Below are 7,950 nucleotides of genomic sequence, written 5' to 3' on the forward strand. Positions count from 1 at the left end.
TGCCATTAACTGTGCAGTGCACTGTATCTGAACATGAGCTGCCTGAACTGTAAGTCCACGCACCACTACATGAACTCTGCTGTGCAATTTTTGCCTGCATTGCAAAAATTCATTACTTGGCTGGTCCATTGAGATTAATCCACTGAGTTAGAGTGCACAAAGCTATAAACTCCTGTGGATTCACATACTGAAAGGAAATGAGATGAATCATCCAAAAGAAATACATGTGTAAGGTAAAACTCTGTGAGGTAATCCTGGCAGAAATTGTTTCCTTCAAAATTTCTACCAAAGATTCCCCTGCATCAGGAAAAATTTGCCTGCTTTACATGTGAAGTGGAAAGAGTCTCCAGTGCTACTTGACAGCGCCCATTAAAACACAGTGAACTGGTATGTTGCAAGCAGTTATTCCATTTTAAGTTTCATATGCAGGAAAACCAGATTTCAGTGCAAGCTTGGCTTACAATTCCTCTCTCCTTCCGATGCACAAGCGGTTGTTGCAGAGGCTGGAGAAAGGCACACTCCCTGCCCCACCACAGTGCTCCCACCTCGCACCAGGGGCTCGGATGGTCACCCTCCTAGTTCCCTAAATCCCCACTGGGACTCTGGTCTCCCCTTTCTCTGAGCACTGTTCCACATTTGAAACATGGAAATTAATGTTTTGCCCAAACAACAGCAGTGTTAGGGAAATAAAGCACACTTGAGGAGAAAAGTGTTCTGTTTCTGCAGTGTCAGTAATTAAAATCAAAAATGCCCTGCCTGAGCCTGTAACTACAACACTCACATCAGCAAACACCAGTATCAGCATCAGTGGCATTGGTGGCTCCTAACCCAGTATTGACTCATATCCACATGCAGGAGAGGACCTGTCTCCACTTGATTCCAAATGCTGCATACTAGCACACCTGCAACCCTACCTCTCTTCAGCCCTGCACCTTCCCCTGTCCCAGCCAGGAGATTCTCCCCTGTGCTGGGGCAGAAATGCAGTTTCTGTTTTGGCTGACCTCCTGCATTTTGTGCTGTGAGGGAAGTTACAGAAACCAAAACTTGATCCCAAACCTGCCTGAGATTGCTTGGAGCTGTCAGCTCCCTTGCCTGCTTGGCATGATGCAAAAGCAGGAATATGTCTTCCAGCCACCATGTATCAGCTGACACACCACTAATGAGGTGACTGCATAGGTTATGTCCTAATGAATGTTTGAGGTACTTCTTGGATTCTAATCCTAGGCAAATATTCACTCAGCATGTGACTTTATTGAATCTTGTTTTGAGGCTCTAGGCAAACACCAGGAACCAACCCGGGTCTTTGGATCACAGACTAAAGAGTGAATCCACATGTCAGACAGGAAAAAAATAGTAAATAAAAAGGAAAGGAAAAAAAAGGACGAGTAATATTTATTGGGAGTTCCTCCTCAGCACATCCTGGACTTCCTACAGCTCAGGAGGAAGGTGAACAGCATCTTAACACTAATCCCTGTCCCACTCTTATCTCTTTTTTCTGCTCAGCCACTTCTTCATCCCAAACTTCTCCCCTCCAGAGCACTATTTAAAAGGAAATACTGTCTTGATCAAGTCATGCTAAACAAAGTTGCATGCACTGTGACATGATTGCACAGTTCCCTCCTGTCCCTCCCTCTCCAAAACCCCTCTGTGTGTGTTTGGTACTCACCAGATGCCCAGCCTTGCTCGTCAGCCCCCAGCCCCCTGCTGGCTCCCTGTCTGCCCATGGACACACATGCTTGCAGTTTTGGATGAGGCTTTCAACACTGCAGAGGGAGCTCACATCTTCCAAATTGTGCCTAGAAGGAAAGAAGGAAGCAGATACAGGGAATGTGCCCAGAAAAGAGAGACTATACAGCACCCCTAGGTAACTCGTTACGTTTTTCCAGGGTTTTTTTTTGGCAAACCTCACCTTCCAGATCTTCCAACTGCCTGCTGATGCAGTATGTAAAAAAAAAACCCAACACATAAAAATCATTTGTGCAATAAAAAAAGCAGTTTGTTTTTTTTTCAGTTATGTTTTTGCTAGACTGCATTACTTCCTTCAATAGCATGAGAAGGCACAAGAACACAAAAAGGTTTTATTGTGCACAAAACCGAGGGGAAGAAGCTCTGCTATACTGGCTTCTCTCTAAGCCATGCTCAAGTAAAATGCTCTGGGGGAGTTTGGTATAATGGCAGGACTTTTGAATTTGATATAGTAGCACTCCATTTCTCCCATTCAAGGTGGGTGGACTTGCTCTGAGTTCTTTATATCTTCTTTTACTTTTGTGCCTGTTGAGGAAACAGTCCCCAGCCCTTTCCTGCATATCTAACATTGCAGCAGTGTGGCAAGGAAGCTTGATCTGAGCAGTTCTTGGGAGATTTGACTTGAGAAGGAAATTTCACCCTTTAGCCAGCACCTTTCCATCAAAAAACCCAGGCCCAGGCAGGAAAGTGGACTCCATCTTATTACTTTCTGATTAATTATTATTCCATCTCAGCATCTGTTTCTCATGCAAGCATCTACAAGCTCAGAAGAAATCATCAGCTGCAGAAATGGGAATTCAGTGTCTTCTCCAGCAGAGACATTATGTATTTCACATTGGGACTACATGCTGTGACAATGTAAAAAATATCGCAATCTTACTCAACATATCTCATGGAAGCGCCCTGAGAAGGAAATTGCAAACAAATTCTTGCTGACTGGTTTGGAAATGGAAAAGGCTCTGCTTTTATCATTACTTTTCCTGGCTCTTATCCAGTACTGAAATACTTCATTTCTGCTATAATCATTTTATCAAGCTCATTGTGTCATGTTTTCTTCACTTTCAACTAGTAATCACAGACACAAACATTTCCTTATTCAAGCTGATTCCTTCTAAATCAAAATTCCACATATTTTTGTTTTCCACTTACATAGCCCTTTCAACCATGGAAAAACTGGCACAAAATGGCAAAATATTTTTTGCTTTATGTCCCAAAGCTACAATTAAGAATGCTCCAAACCCATTAATTTCAGTGCTACTCATCCTGAAACGGGTATGAATTATTCCATCAGTACTGTGTATCTAGGCAGGGTACCATGGCAGATCATGTGAGACAAACTACCAGACAAGGTAAAGTAAAAAATAACATATGGAATTACATTGCCACAGAAATGCTATTGCAGCCACTGTGCTGGTTCTGCCCCAAAACATTGTCCTGTGTGCCATTCTGGGCAGACTCTTCTCTCTTGTTATTTGCTTATAGCTGTGAAAACTCTTGTGTCACCTGTGAGATGCTCATGCAGCCACTCTGGGCTGCACAGAACTGCCATGCACAAGCTGAGCTTTGTTACTCAATACTTTTATGGGAAAATAACTGCCCTACAACCAGATAAGTTGGTATAGCAATTCAGAACAAAAGTGTAAGAAAAATCAAGTTAAGCAATGTCTTAAACCTTTTTATAAGACTGCAACCCGCATTTTACTGGCTTTCAGATCAGCCATTCAGATGGGTGTTTTTTTCTTATTAAAAAGATTTTACATCTCAGGCAAGCACAGTGAAAATTACAAGTTGAATGGAATTCAGTCAAAGCTAATCTCAAGCAGAACAGCAGCAATAACTGTTAATCAAGTTTTCAAGAGCTTTCATGTAACAATAATTAGAAATTACAAGTTAAATCATATTTCTGAAAACATTAATCTGTTTTACAATGATTTTAATGCTGGAGTTACAAAGATGAAAGATAATTTTATTCATAGCATTTTGCCTTTTTTCTATCCTTTTAAAGAAAAAGTTTGACATCAAAAAGTTTTCTCGTGAAGCTGAGTAGGTGTGTACATGGCTCAATACCTGTGCAGAGCAGCTATTAAGAAGAACTGAAGCCAAGGGGAATTTCTGTTTTACTATACTGTGGTTTATATTTCATTTGATCTATGTAATCATGTTTTAGATCTGAGTTCACAAGTCTATAAACTTACTCTGCCCTGGATGAATCACTCGTAAATGAATGCGTATGAAAAGCAGGAGAGGGCAAATGAAGACTTCCTTTTTTTTCCTCCCTGAGCAGAAGTATGGCAATGTATAGTTGAATTTGGAACTGAAATTGCTACATATATCAGGAGTATCTCTTTCCCCCTCAAAGACAGGAAGGCAGACTCAAAAAATGCAAATATGTAGCAAACATAAGCAAACACGGATGCATGAGGATTAGTTGCCCTGTGTAACGCTTCCACCAGCTTTCTAATTCTGAGATGGCTTGAGCAGCGTGCAATGCTCTGGTGTTGCAGCATCGCTGTGTGGTTTTGTGGCAGGAGCAGCAGGACAGGGAGCATCACCTCCCTGTACAGGGAGGTCACTGCAGGGGACAGTGAGCCAGGGCACGCCAGGGTGTGTGTGGGAATGGCTCGTCCTTGTAGCACCATCACTGGAGCTAACCAATTTTCCTCAGCTCATCCAGGAGATACCACACCTTTCCACGCTATGATCGTGTTTGGCAAACCAGGTTCATCTTAGATGAACATCCCTATCTATTACTAATAAACAAGACAATGTGCATTGCATAATAAGAGCCTGCTATTTCATTCTGTGTCACTTTGGTAAACCCACATTGCTTTGATGAGAAATATCAGGGTGATTGTCTCCAATTAGGTGACACTATTTCTGACTGTGATTTCTCAGGCAGAAGCAGTGTGTGCACACTGGATAGATGATACATCATGCATTTGTTGTATCAAAGGCAGCAAACCCTCTGGGGTTCACATGCTAACAGAGCTAGCCTCTGCAGCATGGTTATACACACACTCTGTGCTGGACAGAGCTCTGCCAGCCAAAGTCTGTTGCACGTAAGAAAATATGCCATGGCTAGAAAAGTCATAATGGTATAAAGTAGCCTCACCACCAGACTAAATACCAAAACCAAATATATCAGTAACAGGAAAAACAAAGAAACAGACAAACCAAAACCCTCTAACCTGTACAACATCAAAGACCTGGATAAGAAACGGTGAGATTATCTATCAAGTATTCTGAAGTCCCAGGATAATATCCAAATGGATACAATCCTGCTAATAATTCCCAGGCTTGTCACGGCTATGAAAAGCCACAATTGAAATTATGATGTTATAAATTAATGAATTTACTAAGATTTTATTGAAAGGTTGGTTGTCATTTCCATAAAGGTTGCTACTCCTGGAGTCATGTGAGGATATCAGATCCTGAGTTCCTATTCAAAGAGATGTCTCTGTCACAGAGAAAAATCCTGAAAACTGGGAGCACCTGCTGATCCTGGAGAGTTTGTTTGGTTTGTGGCTTTGAATGCACAGAACTGACTAGTCTGCATCACCTGGGAAAGGGAAAACATTTAGAATTCCTCTCATAAATTACCACTTCTTTCATCCTTTTCCCCCCTATAATGTTCATCTTCATATAGCGTAAATTTTGCAGACCACAAATGTTCAGGATTTTAAACAACTTGTGCCCATGTTATCACAAATAGAAAATTCCTTCTACACCTGAAAATATGGCTGTTGCTTTGCATAAACCAAGTGAAGTTTACCTGAAAATCCAGTCTTCATTATTTACTTATAGTTTTGTAAATAAAGCAATCTTTGGCAGATTAAGATAAAACACAGTCCAGACACGATCAACCAAGAAACTGGTTCAGCCAAAATGACTACATACAAAGCCTGAGTCAAATCCCAGAGGCAGGCAAGGTTCCCAAAGGCGTCTGAAATGGCACTAAAGCCCATTGGTTACTTCTGGCTGATGGATCCAGGATTTGATTACTGGTGTGTTGAGTAACCCCCTCTTTTGCTACTCCCCACTCTTTGTCCCATGTCCCACAGTCCCCCAGTGACCAAGGTTTAAAGAAAAAGGAAGAAAGCAGAGAGATTAGTGCCTGAAATTCTGAGATTCTGCAAAAAACACTTCCCCCAAAATTCCCTCTGAAGTGAATTGCCATGTGTGTGGGAAGAAGTTGCCGTTGTGAGCAGAGGATTGCATGAGCACAGCCTGTGTGCATATACACCCTGTATTTATGATTTTACCCACTGCTAGCTGACAGCTGGTGTGCCATGTAGAGAAGTCAGTTCGCCGTAAGCAATTATCTGGCCTGGCTGTGATTTCATTTTCTAATAAATAAAGTCCAAGGCTGTAATTGTCTGCAGTCCCAAGTGAAAATTATAGAGCAGTGGTCACAGAAGCCATCTCAGAGATGACCTGCCCCTCACGCTGCTCCCCCTCCCTGGCGCCAGTGGCAGCATCGTGCGTGAGGAAGGCATCATGTGAAAGATCTGCTGATTTTAGCAGTCCTGCAGTGGGGAAGGCAAGGCTGGCTCCTTCCACGGATCATCCCAAAGGCCCTCCTCAATGTCCCTTGCTAGAACTTGGTATGGAGATCTGGTTCACTTCTGCACAATCTGGAACAACCTCCAGGGTGCTGAACATGCCAGGTGAGAATTCACAGTACACAAAATGGTAATGATCCTTTCCACATACATGCCAAGATCCTTGGAGACTGGAAACTCCCATCCATTTTTGGGTGGATCCCATTTTCTCTGAACTGGTCTAATTTGAGTTCCTCCCTTGTTAAAAGTGAACCATGCACAGCCATGCAGAAAACAGTGGCACTAACTTCAGGATGCCTCCTAATCCAATGCCTTCTGTAGAATCAAAAGCTTTCTTATGAAACTAAAAAGACAAGTATCCAGTATATGCATCACATACAAATTTGGCACTGTACGTTGCCCATAAGTTTAAGAGTGAGTCTGATTGCAGAAGTTCCATATTATCAGAATAACTCATTTATTAAAAGTAATTGTGCATGTTTTCATTATTTGAAAATTATGTTAATCTAAAAAAATAATTCTGTTTTGCAATTGCACAATCCATTTTCAAAACATGAAGATGAGAGATCCAGCAGAAGTATAGCAACATACAGTGATTTTATTCAAAGGCTTAAGGGAGGCTGGTTCAGCTGCCTTCCTAAGGGAACGATGTTCAGCAGATTATGCTGCCTCTGTGTTTGTCCTCGTGTTCCCTGGTTTTCAGCACAGTCCTCCACAAAATAATTAAGGCTTTGTTCTGTGATAACAAAAAGTTGACAAACTAGAAGAGAAAGATTGCAAGTGTCCTGACCAGTAAAGAATGCAACATGATTAGGAAATTAGAAGAGGAAGAAGAAGAGCAAGAGGTACCCTAAATATTTGACTGGTGCCTGCAATCAACTGTAGGGTGCAAACTGACAGGAAACCAGTGTGGCCTCATCTAGTGCTCAGGGAATGATTTATTAAACAAAGAAGAATTCTGATAGGATCGAGTTAAAATTTTTACAGCATTACTAACTGTAAGAATTTACCTACCTGTTAAAATTTTGTTTAAATGTTTCTTCCAGATATTTTCGTTTTCTCAAGGCAAAAAAAGGTGACATTTTAATCTCCAGTAATCCATTCTCTAAAGTCTCTTTCAGTACAATTAATAACTAGGACATGATTTATGATTTATATGAAAAAAAAGTCTGACATCCCTTAGGGCACAAAGGGAAGGATTTCAGCCGCGATTTTTGTATACTTATTTGAATATTTATTCAGATTAACAAGATTGCGGCTTAGAAACTGTTCAGACAAGTAGCAGGGACAGTTTGTGCACAAAATCCTCCTAATTGGAGGTGCCAGCTGAAGCACAGGAAGGAAGCAAAAGCCCTGGAGATCAGAACTGCTCGAGAAGATTGAATAACAGTGATGAGCGGCCCAGTGTCCCAGTTGTTAGACGTGGACACCAGACACTTATTTCAAGGGGTCAGGATGACCTGTGGATACAACCAGTGCTGACTGATTTGGCTGGGCACTGCTGCAGCAGGGAGGTGTCAGCCCAGCCTTGCCAGCTGCAGGACAGGGCGCAGTGCAAGGGGTACAGAGCCTAAAAGTGCTGCCAGGGCCAGCTCTTATCTGGTACCCCTGAGTGCTGCTCTGCAGGGCTGCTGCCAGCTCA

The sequence above is a fragment of the Fringilla coelebs genome (genome assembly GCF_963513975.1).
Source record: "Fringilla coelebs genome assembly, chromosome: 8".
NCBI lineage: Eukaryota > Metazoa > Chordata > Aves > Passeriformes > Fringillidae > Fringilla > Fringilla coelebs.